At 42.8% G+C, this 20,317-nt stretch overlaps 1 protein-coding gene across 7 annotated transcripts in view; it reads right to left on the reverse strand.

Moving 5' to 3' along the window:
- The window catches only part of SEMA5B (semaphorin 5B), a 295,424-nt gene extending 275,564 nt beyond the window's left edge, over positions 1-19,860 (reverse strand). For 4 of the 7 annotated variants that reach the window (XM_080399742.1, XM_080399743.1, XM_080399747.1 and 1 more), the window contains exon 1: positions 19,708-19,837. The gene's annotated coding sequence lies outside the window, so the exon portion shown is untranslated. Of the gene's footprint in view, positions 1-19,707 lie in introns of all 7 variants that reach the window. The other 3 variants (XM_080399745.1, XM_080399746.1, XM_080399744.1) reach the window with 3 other exon arrangements.
- Between the last annotated feature and the right edge of the window lie 457 nt (positions 19,861-20,317).

A 20,317-nucleotide genomic window follows, 5' to 3' on the forward strand; every position in this document is an offset into this window, starting at 1 on the left:
TCTGAGACTGAGTGTGCCTGGAAGCTATGCCAGGATGAAGAAAAAAGGTTGTAATTAAGATCTACTGATATACCTGGAACAATTTAGGGCTCTGTCTACAAACACTGTTTGTATTCACACTGTTTGTATTCCTAGCAGCTGTAACGCACTTTCAGCTCAGGCTCCAAACTTCAAGACACCTTGCATCAGCCATAGACTAGGTGGACTAGGAGCCCATCTCACATCCCATACTTCTTCTGGAAGAAGACATGAGACAAATGAAAGACAAAATAAGCAGGTTTATGTTCAGACTGGACAAAAGATGTGCTGAGAGTTAGAAGAATTAGAAGAAGCCAGTTATTGCAGGTGGGCTAAATGGAGAGGCATTTTGAAAAGGGCATTTCCCCAATTCTAGAAAACAAAGAAACTCGTCATTCTAGAATTAAAAGCCTGGGTGGGTTGCCAGAGGTGAAGGAAACAAGGGCAGGGAAAAGGAACAAAAGGAAGTTTTGCAACAACTCAGCTATCAGCCATGAACTGCCCATGTTCAAAGGGTGACTGGGATTCAGAAGAGAAGCCAAGCATGAGGAGGAAAGGAGCAGAGATTTCATAAGGGCATTTTTTATTCTCCTTGGTCTTCTGACTCCTACACTGCCTGAAAGGACAGAGTTAATAGGTTAGGAATCCTCTGAAAATCCTATTTCTTTTATCTATCACACATCCCTAGAGAGACAAATAGTTGTCCAGAATGAGCTGGGATCTAGAAATACAAGGATACAGAAAGGAAGAGACCACATGAGCAACCAAGTTTTACTCCCTGCCTATTTATGGTGGTGGTTAACAGCATAAAATTAAAATGCCTGTGCTAACACATTCCTAGCTTAGCCAGGCCAAGGTGAGGCCTGCTAACTAGGAAGAGCTGCAGGGCATGTAGAAGAACCAGATGTTTGCCTGCTGAATGACTAATCGTGTCCTCACCCTCAGTAAAGTGTTCAAGTGGCATGAAGAGACACATACTTGGCTTCATGAACAGCTACCTTTAGCATTCAGTTGAAAATGTTGTCAGGGTATTTCAGTCCAAGGTTGGAGTGGCTGAAAATTCCTCATTCCCATTCCAACCCAACCAACCAGCCTGTCAGACAGATGCAGATGTTTTCTGGTGAAACACAAACATCTGTAATCACTGGATTAGGTACAGTTAAGAGGATGAAAGCAAAGGACAACATCCAAGCACTGCAGCCTGCAGGGACTGGGCAGAGGGAGGGAAGGAAGCTGCCAGCATCTTATGCGATGCTGGGAAGAGCCCTGCCCTGCTGGGAGGGCAGCAGCCCTGTCAACAGCAGCCCGGCCGGCGGCAGATGGGAGCTTGCCCATTTCTGACAATGCGGATGGGAATCAGGAAAGGAACAGAAGTTACAGGGCAAACAGCATGAGAAAGGTTGGAGCTCGGCCCATTTCCAGCCAAAAGAACCACATAATTTACCAGCCTGTAAGAGAAGCAAGTTGACTGAAGTTTGCTTTTGCCTTTGCCTTTGGGGGGATTTCTGACAGAGAAACAGAAGACATCTGCCCTTCTGCATTCAGCAGAGCAGATCCATGACCTCTAAGGACAACCTAACACAGCAGCACTTTCCTTCATGAGGGACCCATGAACTCCAGGCTACAAAACACTGTCTCCATCCTCCTCACCAAACAGGGCAGCCAAGGGCAAAACGCTTTCTGAGAAGCAGTAGTACTGATTGTCCTTTGCACACTAGTGTCAAACAGCAACATCCTAGAGGTCCTTCTCTCTCCAGAAGGTATAACACCCCTAGCAGATGAGGACAAGCTTGGGGATCTGTTGTTACATGAGCCCTTCCTGACGGGAACAGGATGCCAACCAAGTGCGCTCTAGATTTTTTACTATAACATCCTGTCAGACTGCCAAAGGTATTAAATAACAAAACTGCTTATTTTCAACCATGACCACAGTTCAGTGCAGCCAAGTGAAAACAGTCCATTGCAGGTGGACAGCATATAAAGCACTACACCCAGCCCCTGGAGAGGGCACCCTGCCCTTAACGATGTGTATTCCAGCTGTACCGTAACAGATGTACGGTCCAAATTCAGCTTAGAAAAAATACTGCCTTTGGTAGACTCACTAGTTTAAAGGTAAAATATGCTATTGGCTCTAAGTTCAGTTGTTCAACATTGATATATTCCACCTTCTGTTAAAATAGAATCTTGGTAGCTATCCATGTCTGATGCAGTAATGAAAACCAACCTGCTTCTACAGACCACGAGTCATACTAAATGAGAGGAACTGCAAACTGGGCATGCCAGTAGGAGTGAAATGCAAAAACTTCTGAAAGAGAAAAGATATGCACAGTCCTCAAGAATACTTGGTTCAGATTAGAAGAGAGGACAAGTTATTTTTAAAAGACAGACTGATCGAAAGCTGATGGCAGGAATTTTAAGACACCATCCCCCTCTTATTTCAGTGATCTTTGGATCAGGTCCATAGCAGGAGGCTCGTAGCCAATTCATATGCTTTAAATTCAGGAGGAACAAATACAGTAACTTCTTGAGTGACTTTTAGAGGGGTAGTTCTAGAGACAATTTGCTCTCAGCATTTCAGTCCACATCAAAGCTGGTGCCAACTAGTCAAGTTGACGGGAACTTCAGTGGCAGTTGGACCTTTGCAATGTGCACTTGTAGAGGAGAGAATGGAGAGTATCTTCATTTGCAACCCACTTCAAAGTCAAGTTAGCTAGGGTATCACGGGAACATGGACAACCAACAAGAGAGCCTTGGCAACTCTTTTGTAATCTCTTAGTCCTGAAAGAAAGCTCAACAATTAAAGCTAGTGTGCAAGCCTTAATGCACCAGAGAGGTCTGGCTCTCAATTCAAATGCTGAGGTTTGGAGGATCATAGCCAACACCAGCCACAGAGTCAGCAGCATGTTTCCAGTTTGTGATCTCTATATGCAAGCTGGATTTCCACTCAGGGAAGGGAAAGGGTGAAGGGAAATAATTCAAGTTATCATGCCTTTGGGGTGTATGTTTTTTTAATTTAGGGTTTTTTTCTGCCCAGGCTGGCACATGTCACTAGGAGCAAAGCCAACACTCGACACACAGTATGTCAGGTGACTCACCACTGATCACTGCTTATTACTGGGAGCACAGGTGCGGTGGAATGTAAGAATGGGAAGTGCAAACTTCTTGTATCAAAGGAAATCAGGGTGGCTAATGCCAGCTGTTCTGCAAGTAATTTGGGAATGAAGTGGAAGAGTTAGTAGCAGCTAACTGGCGGGAATCTAGCTTTTCTGCAAGCACTGCTCCAGCAGGGTGGGTTTCAGAGATAATGCTGCCAGTTTGAACAAGAACATCTTGTTTTTAATAGCACACATCTGTCCTTTCTGTTGTTTTGATGAAAGAAAGGGTCATTTCAAATGGAAATCACCAAATGGGAGTTGTGCTTCAGACTGATTTTCTCCTATGCATACAACCAATATGCAGAGATGGGAAACCATTTGAAATATATAACACTTTTCAGGAAATCATTTAAAACAGTCTCTGATTAATTCTCACAACTCTAGAATATACTGCCTTTTTTTTTTTCCCCTTATGCATTATTACTTCAACAGAGAAACCTGATACTGACTTCCCATTGTTTGCCCAAGGCAATGAGTGAGCTGCTGGTAGGGATGAGTTTAGAAGTTAAAACTTACCAATTCCCAGGCTTGTATTTAAATAATCACAGCACATGTCTCTCTTTCTCAGTCAATTCATGTCCCTTTGTAACTGTTAACACTGACCAAAGCAGATGACATTTATACAGGATTACTTTACTCCAAGCAATATTAATACTTGCAATTCTGTAGCTGGCCCAGACTAAGTGCTCCCAGAGCTTTAGAAATCCCAGTGACCAAAGCCTCACTGCATTTCTGTGAAGTCTATTTGCTTTGTAATGGGGCTGAGTAGTGAAGCATGGAGTGTTTACGGGACATGCTCATATTCACGCTGTAAGCCTATAACAGGACTTGATGCTAGTCATGGATGCCAGGTCATTCCCAAACGTTTCAGGAGTGCTCTGAGTCTTCAACCTATGTTCACCTCAAGAGCCCATTCTGCCCTTCCTTCAGTTCAGTCTTCAGCCAGAAATGTTCTCCACAAGAGGCACACAAAAGATGTAATAAGACCCTGTCCAGTGATCTTGAACAATTTCATCAGTGCTAGACATCCACACACAGAAATTTTGTAGGATGAAGGGACCAGTCACAAAAGACTCTATTGTTTTGGTTCTCTAAACAAATTTTTGGGCTGTGTGCAGTGTAATGTGCATACCGTTTAACCTTTTAACATTGTTAGTTGTAGGTACCAATAAACTCAATAAGGGAACATTTGAAATCAGTCTCACCTAACTGTAAAATCGATGCTACCTGTCACAGCACAGTAAAATGCTAAGGCTCCAACTGTAATGTATGGTTTCAACTCCTAACTACATGAAAACACACACAATGCTCTCTAAGATACTGTAGTCCTGCTAAAACAATTTTCATTAAATACCTCAAAGAGCCAAAGACATTATTATCCAAAAACAAAGAGAAAGCATTTAAACCACAAGCTGCTTGGATTCAGATGGATTCCCACTGCTATTTGTGTTACAGAGACAGGTAGAGGTTCCACAAGAGTGGCATGGCACAATTTGCTATCCAGTGTTAACTTCTCACAAGAACTTCTCAACAACTTCACACAAGAACTTTTGATTGCAATGAACAGATTACACGTACGCTCGTACTCATTCACAGTGGAAAGTTGAGGCAGAGAGCGCTCATCAGACATCCTCTTGGAGCTAGTTTAAACTTCCTGTCCCTGCACCATCTGACCTCTGTGTTAGACCTTCCTGCAAAAAGGAAATTATTGCCCAATAATCCAGGATGTAAATCTAAATTGCAATAGGTATTAACTGCTAACTCTCCGAGCAGACACTGTATTACACAGTCAGAACATCTTCTTGCGGTTAAGAGGATTACACTGAACCACATAAAGGCACTCTTTAGTTATCATTCCAACTCAGGCAGGAGATGCAAGCACTGCACAGGTAGGCATACCTGCACTAGCTGACAAGGCACAGGCTGTATTAGCACTACCAGCATCTTAGGTACTTACTTGGGCAGTTCAGAGCCATGAAGAAACAGCCCTTGAGGTTTCAGAGCTAAAGCGTGTAGAGAAATAAAATTCTAAACCTGGTAAAGATGTTTTTATTTAAGTGACATATTTGTTCCTTCATAGTCCATTATCTGACCAGGTTCAGCTACATCTAATAGCCCCAGTGAGAGAAAAAAAGAAAACAGCAACTATATGAACAGATGATTTTTGTAAGTCAAGTGAGTGGGGATGGTTTTACGAACTTAACCCTTGCAAAGACAAGCAGGTGCAAAGACCTGTCCCTATTAACGTTGTATCACACAGCATCCAGTTGCCCCTCTCAGCTCTGAAATTCCCAAGTCTCCTTCAAATGCCACGTCCATTGCTTGCAATCCTGAAGCAAAGCCAGGAGGAACCACAGCATGTGTGGCAAGCTGCACTCTTAACAGCCGAAAGGATGTTTTGGCTTCTGACTCCACAGTAAACCCTCTCTTTTCATTACGAATATGTCCAAACAGTATTTCACTGGCAGACACAGTCTTCTGCTCAGACTCAAGACAGCCATTTACAAGTCTTGTTCACCTGCGTCCTTAATTGGGGCCCTCATTTGGCTATGGCCTCTTACCTCTCTTTTCCACATAAGAAACTCCAGCTCAGGAGAGGAAGTGCTTTAAACTCCAGCTAATTAACTCAGCAGGAGAAAGTCAGAGCTCAAAATGTACCCTCCCGAACCAGAAACTCCTTACCCTGCAGTTAGGAAATACGATGCTGCTGACAACTCTTAAACACTCCTCCCACAAGAAATTTATTTCTCCCATAACTTCTAGGGAATTACTTCTATACAGACTCAACATAAAAAATCCTGGGAAACAGTGACACCCACATATACGTACACCTTCCCAGAGGCAAGTGCAGAAACATTAAGGACATGCACATGGCTTTGCTGTCATACTTGTTCAGATGGAGCTTCCAACCTCCTAGATGAGTTGTGCACTGAAGTAAAGGATACATATATGTGACTAAATTGTTCTGCTCGGCCACAACAAGGCCAGGTAGCAGGACACCTGCACTCCCCTCAGCTCTGCCACTGACTGCACACCCCAGTCCTAAACCACTAAAACATGAGCAGCCAAATCTGAAAATGAGGTGCCTTGCTGGAAAGGCATGACTCCGAGACCCCCAGTGTGTTTGACTCTCTGTGACTTCCCTCTGCTTTGTGCTTTCAGGACCCCTGAGACCAGGAATGCACAACCAGGCATCCAAAAATGGAGGGCTGTACCTCATTAGCCTATATGAAAAGCCACGTTCTCTGCTGTTCTACATAAGCAGCATACAACCATATGCATCTTAGTACAGCTACGCCTATTAATACAACATGGGGATGTTGCATATTGGCCCTAATCTCTCTCATTTCACTTTATCCTCCTCTAAAATGGAAATTAATAATACCCACAAGGCATGGCAAACCACTTTGTAATCCCCAAATGAAAGGTTCCGTAGGTGTGAAGTATTCAGAAGATGTATTTATTTTCAAACTGCAAAAAAGCTTGCTGCTGTGTTCCCTGCCTGTATTTAGCAGACCTCTCTGCTGTGCAGATCTGAAGCAGACATCAGGGAAAGGAATGCTGTGATAATCAACTCCAAATCCCACCATCTATTTGTTCCACTAATTAAAGGAATATTTACTCAGGAAGCAGGTTTACACTAGATGAATAGTTTCTAAGAACAAATATGATTTAATTATGTGTAGATGCAAGAAGCATACAACATATTAAGTAGATTAATTTATGCTCACTAAAAATACAGGCAAAGTTGGTGCTTGGCTATTAATTTTCTATGTTGTAGAAAAAGGGTAAGAAGGGGTTCACAGAGCTGTCTGCTTTAGAAGCTTATTTAAAAGTGATCTGCATTTTTTTCACAAAGAACCAGAGTAAGTCCTTTGCATAAGATAACTTCATTTACTCACTGCATTCTATAAATAAATTGTATTCTAGACTAAAAAAAAAATTAATTTTATGGAATTAAGTAGCAAAGCAAGAAAGAAATGAAGCACCTTGAGCAAGGAATAAAGCAAGTTTTTAAACGATGACTTCATGTGTGAGTAAGGATGAACAAGTTAAAGAAGTGCCAGATAGCACAGTTACAAAGAGAGTCCTTACAGGGGCCAAGGCAGAGCAGGCCAGTGCTGGAGATTTGATGGTACATGAACTTGGCCCCTCCATGCCCACATTCTGTAGTGAACACCAGACATCACGTGACTAAAGGAAAGCATGAGGCAACCTACAACATGAGTTGTGTGGAAGAGTCTCTTTGCCAACAGCTGTTTTCTTTAATAAAGAAGACAGACTCCCAGCCTCAGAAGGTGACAAACACTTGAGCAGAAGAGTAAAGAAAAGGTCTTCATGGGGCTTCAAACAGCAAGACAGCAACTTTGAACTGAATCCATGGATTATAGCATACAAAGTGTATTGATTGAGTTATTGAAAGAGCTGATAAGACAAAAGCAACACAATATTTTGATATCAAACTAATCTGGCAAAATTGTTCATCTGATGACACTGTGGATAAAAAAAAATAATTGGTATTTTTTAACAGTTACCATAAGTATTCATAAAGTATCCATCAACAACATTTGGCCTTGCTTTATAGGAAAAAATAATTTCCCAGTAGGGCAGGGACTATTTCAAGGCCCTTCTGATTTAATATAAAGAATTCATGCTATTTCTGCTGTCAAACAAGAAAAAGTGACTGTGACTGCAGGACTCTCATTCACTGCCTTCCTTTACAATCTTAGACAAGTGACTCAACTTCTTTTTGCCTCAGCTTCTTCCCTGGTAAAAAGGAAATTTGTTCACTTAGGAATCATAAAGGATGATGCAATGGGTTTGATATATTACAGCTGGATAAGTCACAAAATAACACAACTTTTTTTGTAAATTCTTCTTCCTGTCCTCTACATGTGCTACTAAATATAGTGGAGCAAGACAGTTGTAACTGATTCTTTCTTCTTAGTGCTGCCTTACACTTTCTGCACAAACTTCCTCCCTTTTCAATATCCTTGAAAAACAAGAATTTACTGTCATTCCACCACACTTCAATGTGCTGTTACCTCCAGTTTCATACCAGCAGAAAGCTGGCTTTTCTTATTTGCTCCTGTGTTTGCAAGTATATAGAAGACTTCAGTTCTCAAAGACACAGAATTTAGCCTACAAGTAAAGTTTTTAGGAGTCTTGCTGAAATGGAACATAGCTAATCTTGTGGGTGAAAATTCAGACATGAATATATTTTAAGCATATCTCCAGTTCCTACCAAGGCTTAGCTACTGCTGAGTTCAGCTGAGCCCATGTTCAGCTGAATGTTAGAGGTATAGTTGACACTGGCTGAGGTTGGGGAATAGACTACATCATGCATCAAGATCTGTTCTATGGAAGTCTAGCCACCAATATATTAATTTAGTGTCTGAGTGTTTATCCGATGCAGCTCAATATTTCATTACAATGTCTAAAACTCAGCCTTTAAAAAAATACAAACCAGATAAGGTATGGGAGAAAGGAAACACAACCTTTGAAATCCTCTGTGAAACAGAGGCCAGCAGAATACAAAGAGTTTTGTAGCATTTTAGAAATTAAGAGCAGCCCATTTTTATCAAATAAATGCTGTTGTAGCTGAAAAAACACAGATTGCAGACACATTTGTAGCTTTCTGTCTTACAGAGAAGCCAAAGTTTTTGGTGAAAGATCTTCCTACACCAATCTGCTTTGAAGTGCTTCCTACAATCATGATAATCTGTTCCAGAAACTGGTCATAACAGAAAACACCATTTCAAAGCAGTCTACAAAGCACATTTCTAAAAATGCTTTCAGTTACACCTCAATTGCAAATATGCCACTGAGCCACTTACTTTTTCATCGGGGAGGGTTGTCTGTGATAAGCACACATTTTTCCTGATCTCCTGCTTTTTAATCATGTCTATCAAGTCATTGTAACTGACAGACATGTTAGCTCTGGTATTCAAAACAAATAAGAGATGCCTAAATTATACTGCTGCATTTTAAAGAGGTACTGTCAGGTTGAAAACCTGAGGCCAGCTCATGCAGCTCTGACTCAGGTTAGTATGCCAATTTCAAAAGCAAATAGTCCTTGGATAAGAACTGCAAGACATGAACATTTGAGGTTTTTTAAATGAAAAATCCAATTTTAACTTACATAAATGGAATTTTTGCTACAGACGTCCCTTGGTGCAGGATCAGGCCCTTATCTCTTCTATAAATAGCTTAGGCCATTAGAACTGCAGACATCAGATTATTTCCAGTTCTTTATACTATTAATTTAAGCCCCTGATTCTACGAGGTAGAAGACTGCCATGTAAATAATCCCACTGGCTCAGGTCCTTGTGATAACTTCACTGAAGCACTTCAGTAGTTCATTTGGTCTATTTGTGGAGAAAAGTCTTATTCTATCCAAGTAAAAACTTCAGAGGTTTTTTTTCCTTCCTCAGTTGAATCAGCTTGGGAAAGGGAAAAAAAACAACCAACCAAGCCTCATTATTTTACTTCTGTTTCTAATCAATTACTTCTGCATCTCATGCTCAAACATTTGGGAAACTTAAAATTCAACAGAAAAAGAGATCTTGTTGGTTTGGGTTTTAATTAAAACTGGAAATGCTTCTCCTAGTGCTAGATTTTGCAACAGCATAATCTTGCAGACCTAATTTTGGAGGGCACCTCTGGACCAATATAGCCCCTATGTAACCCTTTCCCATAGGTATAAACTTGTCTTTGAGTTTTTGGGCTCATGCCACTAGTCCTCAGTTAAGCACAACCACAGCTCTTCAATGAGGCTACACTAGTATATCTGTGAGTAGTACTGGGCTCTTGCACTTTTCTTGGATGTCCAAGTCCTTTGAGAGCTTTGTAAACGGATAGCAGAGTAGGCTGCCAGAAAACAAAGAGTTTTCATTAAATGATAACATCTTTCCAAACTCAAAACAGATATTGTATTACTTATGGGAAGGTTCTAGTCCTCTCAACCACAAGTATCACAGTTAAGTTTAGTGCAGCCCAGCCATACACTAGTATAACTTTTGGAAATTAAGAGTATTTGCCTTGTGTTAGCAATCAAGAGCTCAGGCCAGTAAATTCTCATCCATAGGTCCATTTCACTGAGATGAGTAACACTTTGTGCATTTGTGCAGATGGCAAAAATGAGTTTTATTCTGCAGGTTCAGATCTTACACCTGCAAGAACAGAATGGCTTCCTCACCAGAAATTCAACCTGAACTCTGCTCTCAGTCTGAAGTGTCGGTTTTCTCTTTGCCTACAACACAGCATTCCTGAGTGAAAGAGAAAGTCTGGTTATGCCCAGGCAAAGTGCAGCCAGATGTTTTGACACTTCCCTGCAGAGAGCTCCTCTGATTCAATGCTGCTCTGATTTACAAGCAGTGCTACTGCTGTAGTCCCTACCCACCTCCCAGACATCCTCCTCTGCCAGTAAAAACCAGCTGTTGCCTTTTACCACTACAGCTACTCCAGTTCTTCGCCAGGTATGTATCACACCAGGCTCCTCATGTCAAGAGCTTCCTATACCACTATCCCTATTTTCTGCCTTCAAACTTTATAAGCCTTATCTCCTGCTGTCTATCATGTGCTCAGCTCTGCTCTGCAATCTCTGCTGTTCCAGTTCTCCCAAACCTTTGCAGCTGTCAGCACTACTGTCTCCTTTGGCCAGTAGCATCCTTAGAAAGCATTCAGAGAAGAGCCATCAGGCAATAAGGATTGAAAAAACACAGAAGAAACCAGTATCATACTGAAATATCACAGAGAAACTAAGAGATTACTTGATTGCAGTTCACAAGTACTTTCACAGGAAGAAAATGTGATGCTCTGGCTCTCCAGATGAGAGCATAACAGGACCAAGAACCTAGCAACTGAGAAACTAAAAAGCAACATAATCGCAAGGGATGCTGAATTTTAAACACTTAACCAAGAATTTCAGGATATTCTCTTCCTTCAGAAATATCTAAATCGAAATTGGATGCTTGTTGAGAATAGTTGACCGGTTTGAACATAAATCACCTCAGGAAAAGTTCTTCTGTGCCTTCAGGGAAGACAGATAAAATGACTGAAAGCACCTTTCTGGAGTTACCATCCATCACTGTGGGAGGAGGGACTAAATGGGGAAGTATTCCAGCAATCAAAAGTAAAACGTAAACTAAAGGGTGAAATGCTAAAAACCTGGTTCACATGTGTCCTCTCACAAGTCCGTATTCTTCATTTGAATAAAGACCAAGTGACTGTAGAAGAGACTGCTCCCCTGAAGTATATCATCTGCAAATCTGCCCATGATTTTTCAATGAAAAATTAAATTTAGGTTTGTCAGCCTTGATACACTTTGTCTTTATGAAAATAGGAATGAAATATAACATTGGGAGTAATCTTATCCAGTCAACTAATTTAGCATTTTGCATGCCTTAGCTTATGAACTTTAGAGAGAGATTCTTGGCAAAGAAGGATGGCGTGGTAACTTCAGCCTTCTTAAAATTAACTCACACCAGCTATTCTCAGTAGTACCATCATTATCTGCGAAACTGTGGTCAAATGAAGAATCAATAAACAAATATGAAGAAGAAATTTAGGGGGAAAAACGAAGTGCTATTAGCATTCCAGGAGTATAATAAACTCATAATTCTCCAAGGCAAAGCAGTGAAGCCTGGATTTGCAAAGCAACCACAGACAAGGAGGTGTGCAAAGCTCATTCCAAATATAAGTTGGTTTAATATTTCAAAGACCCATTAGAGGGAACACATAGCATTAGCAATACCATGGTTCGTATTCCTGATGTACAGCCCTAGACAAATACAGAAGGTATCTAGTAAATTACTCTCTCAGGAACAATTTCTGTTGGTTAAGGAATGAAAATGTTACGTTTTAAATATGTTAATAACTTGCTTTTATTTTAATTCAATCTATATAGATGCATGTCTGGCATGCATATAAAAATTCAAAATAAAGGAATGATCCCTATTTCATCTTCAGAATGCTGGGACCAATTGTGCACATGCAATCAGGGTACTTTTCTTCCTCAAACCGTAGTCACGCTAACTTGAACTGAACTGCTTATGTGAGTAAAGGATTTGCACGATCAAGTTACCTACTGGCAATGTTTAGCAAGGAGATAAATGCAGAGTCTTGTAAGGCACAGGTCTAGGGCTCTGATATAGGAAAGTAATGAGATGCAACATTTAATTCATAGGATTTAACTACATATTTCGAATTAAGTATGTGAATAAGGGGTTTCAGGGGTTGTAACCTTGCCTCTGCCACTAATGCACTCTATGACCTTGAGCAAGTCATGTAAGACCAGACTCTTCACAGACCTCAAAGTCTAATTCGTACTGATTTCAGCTGCTGGCAGTCCTACTTGGCACCTATCTGCATTGTTATGTTTCATGACATCTTTAACGGATGACCACAAAATTCTTCAGCCATAGTCCTTTCATGCCTCAGTTTCTCTCCCTAATGATTATTACTTCTGACTGCAGAGCATGGTTGTCAAAATGGAAATAAGGGTAAATTGTACCATTATATCACTTGATTATCCTCACAAAGCAGGAACTATGAAATTCTTCATAATTTGTATTATGTGCTACTTGACATCATCCTTCGTAAGTATTGGAACAGTGCATAGTTACAGTGCATAGTCCTGTTTTGCTCATGTTGAATAAAGTATGTACCTTTGTCCTACCACAAGCCACTAATGACACTATTTCCCATATTGTCTTTTATTTGAAGTAGGTGGTTACTAGCTGCAATCACAACTTAAAAGCTAAACTCTCTTGGACTGGAGGAGCACCCTGGACACAGGCAGAAACTGAGTCTCAGCTTTGTATTTTTAATGAAAATGTCCTTCATACATGGAGCAGACTGCAAAAAGGTCAGAGGGTGAAATATTAAGTGATTTATAAATACAGACTGATCGTCCTGTCCCAACCATGTGTTTGAAAATCTCCTTCTGGCAGACAATCATCTTCAATCAGGAATAGAGAGCAGGGAAAGGAACATGAGGCAGGGCAGGGGGATCTGTAATCACTCTAACAAACTTTTGAGACCTAGCCAATTTTTCCCTCCCTGCTTTATATATACAGACTCCAATAAGCATCTCTTTCTACTTTCTTGAATTTACTATATTATCTGGTCAAACTGAGTTATCCACAGTGAACTTCCTACCCTTTCGTTTCTTGTCTTCTTATTTCCCCGCCCCCTAATCTTTGATCTATTGTAAGTCAGATTTGTAGGAGATAAATAAGTAACCTTTAGCTGAAACAGCAGGCTAAACAACTTCCACGTGGCTAGCAACACAGCAAAGCAATTAAACGTGCCCAACAGGCCATCCGTAGTCAGCATCCTCTTCCTTAAGAGGCTGGCCTCAAAGTGTTTCCAGATTTATTTTCTAATACTACCTCTGAGTTGTGCAGATGGCCCCAGCACCCACCCAAAACCTCTTTGAAGTTACTATGAATCTACACAGCCAGGTAACCTCATTGGCCCTGATTCTGACGCAAGAATGAGTATGTGGCCACAGTCTCGTGGGAGTTTGTTTCCTGTCCCTTGAGAAGGCAGGGACGATCTTCTCCCTTCTCACGTAACTAGTCATAACTGTCATAGCCATATTTTGGAAACAGCAATTTGATCTCTGAGTCAGGACACTTTCATACCACGTAAGAAATTGTCATTCTGTTATCCTTTCAAATAAAGTTAAAGCTATTTTTTTCATTTTTACTCTACATCGGTAACCTGCACAAGGTTTGCACTTGAAATGAAAAATTCTACTTTTAAAATGACAAACACTGAACACGGGACATTCATTACCACCAAAAAAAGCACTCTCTGTCTATGGAGGATCATAATTCATTCACTGATATACACACCCACATTTTCTCCAAGGAGTTTCACAAATTCGCATGCACTCCCAGCACTAGATTTTGCATTTCAATCTAGGCATTAGCTATAAAAGATGTGTAAAATCTTATGTAGTCAGACAGAAGCTGTTCCCTATTGGCTACATAATAAGCACCTTAGGTGGCTCCAGGGTATAAAATTATTCCAAAAGGGGTGTGGAAAAAATTACACTGCATAAATTGATTCCAGATCCACCTGTTCCAGGTGTCAGCAAATATATTTTGTTAAAGCCATCTGCTTGTCTTAAAAGCTAATAGTTTCTGAAGACTATGGCACAAGCAATCTGTGAAATATACAAACTTCAGAAGCCACAAACCCTTAAATGGCAAATGGCTTATAGATCATCTAGTAGGACTTAGTCTTGCTGTTCTGCAGGACTGCAGACAGCATCTTTGCCTAATATCTGAGCTTATCCAACATCAGGGTAGGTCCTCCATAGCATGGAGGGTTCAGGGATACCAGAGGATCCATTTGGCATCACCAGATCCTGACATACTGTTCCCAGTTACAGAGGCTGCTTCACAGGTTTGAAGTTATGATTAAGCTTTTGAGCGCAGCACAATATTTGGCAGAGATAAAACTGATGACTATGGTTCTTCTGTGCAGGTTGCTGCGTCCCAGCTGGTCACGTGTTGCTGCACAATGGATAAAGTCAAACCTTTGAAACTGGAACCCTGCAATTTATTTGGCTTCCAGCAACAGCTAATAGGGAGTACGTTATATATTGAGACTAGCAAGCCCATAAGCATTTAGCCTGCTCAACAAAGCAGATGACCCACAGAGGTCAGACACTGCTACAGTTTGTGTTTATCAGGGCCTGATCATGTAGGGTGCTGTTTCCCAGGGATGCATTAACAAGAATGAAGAACACGTAGCACCTTGTAAGATCAAGCTCCTTCACAGCAGCTTCTGGGAAGAAAATATCCTGTGCTTTCTCCACAAATGACCCCTTACTGAAAAACAATGAAATTACACAGATGATTTATAAACTCCTGAGGTGTTCACAATTGATTTAGGGATTAAGACTAGTAATCAGCATGTTTACTTATGATCTCATTTAAACCTCACTAAAAAGTAAATAAAGACACACCAGTCCTTAAGCAGCACAGTGCTTTGGTATATGCTTAATTATAAGCACATGAATAGCCCTGTCACCAATTCAGAGACATACTCTATAACTTGGTAACATCCTTCACATGCAAATTACCTCCCAGACTCACTACATTCGGAAACAAAACAAACTCGTTTGGTTTATAGATATATATTTAATAGCAGTAATACTTCTAGAGTATCACTACTCATACACTCATCATCAGAAAACCACTTTGAGTGATTTTGTGTGGACCTTAAAAATTTGTGCTTTGTATGAGAGCTGAAGCAGAGGTAACTTCGGGAGTCACAGTGCTGTAGTCAAGGAGACCTTGCACACTGAAAGTCACGGTTATGCTGTTGGAGCTCTGCTGCACTTTGCTCGCATGGTTTGAGCCTGGGGTGAAGAATAACCGCTGTCAGGCATTTTTTTTTTTTTTTTTTGGACAACAACGAGAATGGAGGTGAAATAAATACTGAGGCTAACTATGCTTGAAGAATAATGTCCAGCAAGCAAGGCACTGTCCACATAAGTTGCAGGCTCAAATACCTGTCAAAGCGTTCTATTTCATATTCAGACAACTCCTACTGAAACTAACAAAAATCACCACCATGGACAGAGATAGGATGAGTCCTGGGACTACTGAGCACACTGGAGGAGTCAGCAGCCCACAGCGTAAAATGTAGAGAAATGATCCCTACAATTAGACTAGCTGACATGCTCCCTTCAGTGAGGTTTTTTTTCCTCCTGAAAAGGGAAAAAAGACAACAGAACAATAACAAAGAACTGTTGACTTGATCCTCAGAGTCAACAACACTCATATTGGGACACAGCCCGTTTCAAGGCACAGCAGGGATAGTGCTGTAATACTCCACAGTTTGTCTCCTGGACTAAATCACAAGGACTCAAACTAAAATAGCAGCAGTTCACCTTCACAGTATTCAGTCTTTAAAAGGTAAGTCCATCACCACAGACTCTGCAATCTCAGCATGACTTGATACTACATATCTGCTGCACGACAAACACCAATGAATTTCACCCCTAGAGAACCACTCTGAATTGCTTCCACCACTATCTGCAGATGATTTAATTTCTCTTTTTCAGTTTTACACCAGAAATGATCTGGTTGGGCATGATTTGAAGCAAGGCAAATCCAGTTGCAGACTTCACACTGGAATGCACCTAAACTCTGGATCTTGGCATTGCCCCAGCAGTGGAACATATTCACATCACTATGACAGACTCATTCCTCATCACTTCCCCTCTCTCTTGAGGCTGGTCTGCACTTGTCGCTGTAGCTCTTGCCATGAAGGCAGTGAGCAACTCTTAGGAGACTTGACAAAGCTGGAGTCCATTGCATGGCTTTCCAATGACAGACCCTTGGTAAATTTATCCATGGCTCTCAGTAAAAAATTAACTAAGAAATGCTGATCTAATGATTCCAGGCATATAGATAAATAAAAGGTGAAAAGGCTTTTAAAGGCATTCTAAACACAATATTTTAGAAGATGAATCAATATACTTCTCTAAGCTGGAAATAAATGGGTTCTCAAAGAAAGTTAAATTTAGAGAAGAAAATGTTTGGAGTTCTCTTACTATGGAAAACAGTGATGACAGCTCCTTGGAGGGCATTTATATGCACAGCAATCCAAAGCTACGGCTTCATCATGCTCTTTCTAAAATCAGTGGAGTCAGAACAGGTTAAGGTTACTGCTGCCAGCCTACTTAATGTGAACAAAAGTAGCTTTGCAATCATACAGAATTGTCCTTAATTTCCAAGCCTTCACCGGACAAACCCATATGGAAGTGATGCAATCACAAAGCAAAACAATGACTGCTTTGATCCTGCATCTTTTACGCAGGCGATTAACCTTCCTGATGTCTTTACAAGGAATCACCTGAATAAAGGCTCCCGGATAACACCCTAAATTCCCAGATCCCAGTAGATACAGCACAGATCAGTACTCAAGGCAGAAAGGCAGTCGCGCAGCAGATTGCTTTGTGGTATTGTTTGATACTGCCCCCTTTTGCCAAACTGCAAGTCAACAGCCTAGACTTCACACAAACTTTTCATGTCATGTATTCGTTTTCAGGAAAACATATTCATGCAGACGGTCTTATTTAAGCCTAGCATGACTGCTCACATGATTATTAATCCTGACTAAAATAAAAAACCATTGTTCAAACCATGTTTAATATCACAGAGTGAGACTGCTCTCTAGGAACATTTCCTCTAACAAGGATCCATCATGTTTCAGCCCAAGTCAAGCAGGACTTTTACAACTGGCTACAAGGTAAGAAGCAAAGACTATAAGCCTGCGTGCATGTTCCCCCAAGTCAGGTGTCTGCCTGGAGAATAAAGGGCAATCATACTGGACAACGAAACCCATTTTGTTTCGGCACTTATTTCATCTTACTGCAAAGCAGCTAAAATCCCATGGCACCACTGTATCAAGTTTCTATCTGGCTACATGCACTCCTACTGAACCCAATTCTATGCCATCTTTTTGAGTGTACATGAACTGATCAGGGCCACCTTGTTAGAAGTCATTCCCCACACAGACCCTCATCCCCTACATCTCTCTGTTCAAACCTTTTGTCTTCTGGGGTTGTGCTTTTTCACTCACTGGAGTTTGCACAACTCTCTCCTCCCTTGGTTGCCCCAGCTCTTTGCAGGAGGGGAGGGAGGTCACAGAGGGCAGCCACTGCCAATTCCATCAGCCTAATGGGCTGGGGGGATGAACAAAGCAAATATCTATATTCTGAACGGTGGGATCTCTCTCCCCTCCATGACTTCAGGATTAACATGTCCCTGACAGGGGAGGACAAAAACTTAACCGCTCTGAGGAAAGAAAGCTTGATACAGAGAAAAAAAAGAGAAATTGCCTCCACTTCACTGAAAATGCAAGAAGCATAACATAAAATGCCATGATTCCCTACTATAGCCTGCCTAGTGCAGAGTCTGCTTATCATCCAGTCCAATCTGAACAGAAAAGTTTTAGTCTAAAAGGGAGAAAAAATGAAAAAAAGATGTGGATGATTCAAATGGCTGTTTAAAAATGGAATCTCTATTACAAAAACTGATTAAATATCAGCAGGATTTTTCCTTTTCCCACTGCCACCTTCTCCGCAGTTTATGACCAGGTTTCTCCCTTGGGTGCTTACAAATCACACATATAATCAAGAGAGCACTTTTCTATGAGTAGCCTGTTCCAGCTACTTTCACTCCTCCTCCTTGCCTTCACTCACCCAGGATCTCTACTGATCTCAAACAGCAGTAAGAATCAAAGCCCATTATAACTTTTAGTTTAGTTGGTTTCTATTTTGTTTGCAGTGCAGTCGGCTTGGGGTCTCAGCCTACCACTGAACTCATCCAGAGGCAATGAGAGCTAACCTCTTGCAGCTCAGACTATAATTTAGGAATAGAAATATTTGCTGTAATGAGAGGGAACACTTGCACAACAAAAAAAGAAACTTTACTATGATCTGAAACCAATATATCCATACATAAATAGTTCAAGGGGAAAAAAAGGAAAAAAGGAATAACTTAAAACCCAACCAAAAATAAGAACAACAAAAGAAAAAAAGCAGGACCTGGCATCTATCATGTGTGGAGACCTTTTTTGAGGACAGGAAATTATCTGAGAGTCTAACCTGAGCCAACAGAGGACAGTGAACCCTTAGGACATAGATACTCCTCTATGCTTACACTCCACCTAAACGCCCATGAACAGACAGGTTCAGTACCGACTTGGCAAGCACACCTTTTGTTTGTTTCCTCTGAGGCATAACAGTAAGCATGTTCCTGGGGAGCAGATGGTAGCACTGGAAAACACAGATCTCCAACTTTTGGTGTGGGTGTTGGAGCTGGATTGACAAAGGTTGTTTCTGGGAATCCCCCCCCCTCCCCCCATAAGTTTCTAACAATACACGGAGCTAAAGAACCGCACAAGGCTCTCTGCTTCCCTCTCCCTCTCCCCTTCGCTTTTGATCTCCATCAGGACGTGAGCTGAAATTTAATGGGCCACCCCTACCACAAAGACAAATTACCATCTAAAAAAAACCACATTAATATCCCTCAGTCTGTGCTATCCGGCTTCCCACCACTGCACCCCCTTCTTTCTCGCCACAGCCCCGTTCAGAGGGTTTAGGAAGGGCTGCGAAGATTGGGGGGAGAGAAAGGAAAGAAACCACCTCCGCTGCCACCTCCTAGCTAACGTCCTCTCCAGCGCTGCCGGACTGCAAAAACAGCGACAAAAAAGCCCCTCTCGCTCCACAGCCCGCGGGGAGCAGGCCGGCGGCGCACGAAGCGCCGTGCACAAACACGCACCCACGCCCCGCAGAGTGCCCCCGGCCCCTCCATCACCCCGCGCCGCTGCGCCGGGAGCGGCCGAGCCGCGCAGCAGCCCGGGGCTGCCCACCTCACCGGGATCCCAAGCCCAGCGCCGCCCGCTCGCCCCGGCCCCCCGCGAAGTTGGGAAGTTTGCGCGCCCCCCGCCCCGCGGCCGAGCCCGCCGCCCGCCCCCCAGCCCGCCGCCGCGCTGCGCTTACGGGGTGGCCGCCGGGCTCCCGGTGCGAGGCTCACCGGCACATCGTGCTCCGGCTGCCGCAGAAGCGGGGGCAGCCGCGGCGCGGCTCGGCGGGGCTCGGCGCGGCTCGGCGGGGCTGGGCTGGGCTCGGCGTAGGGCGAGCAGGGGAGCGGAGCGGCGGCTCTCCTCAGCCCGGCGCTTAGGGAGCGCCGCCTCGGGCCATGCGAGCGGCTGCGGGCAGCGTCCCCGCGGCGCGGCCGGAGTTAGGACCGAAGTCCTCCCCTGCGCTCCGCTGTCTCTTCCAGGCGGCTCCTATCAGCACGGCTTCAACTCTTTCCATCGGAGACCGGGGGGAGGAGGAGGAGGAGGCGGAGGAGGAGGAGGTAGGGAAGGAGGAGGGAGCTAGGGGCTGGCAGCCCCAACTCGCACTGATGTCAACTAATATATTCAAAGTTCAACAGGGCATTTCTTCGCAGGCGGATCGCCCTCGCCGCCCTCCCCGCTGCTCGCAGCCGGCCGCCCCGGGCCGGCGGGGCGTCCCGTGGAGCACGGCGGCGCTCGGCGGACGGACCCCTGCGGAGGGGGCCGGCAGGGCTGACCAGGGGGGTCGGGGACAGGGGGATGGCACACTT

The sequence above is a fragment of the Falco punctatus genome (assembly GCF_963210335.1).
Source record: "Falco punctatus genome assembly, chromosome: 8".
In the NCBI taxonomy this organism is placed as follows: Eukaryota; Metazoa; Chordata; class Aves; order Falconiformes; family Falconidae; genus Falco; species Falco punctatus.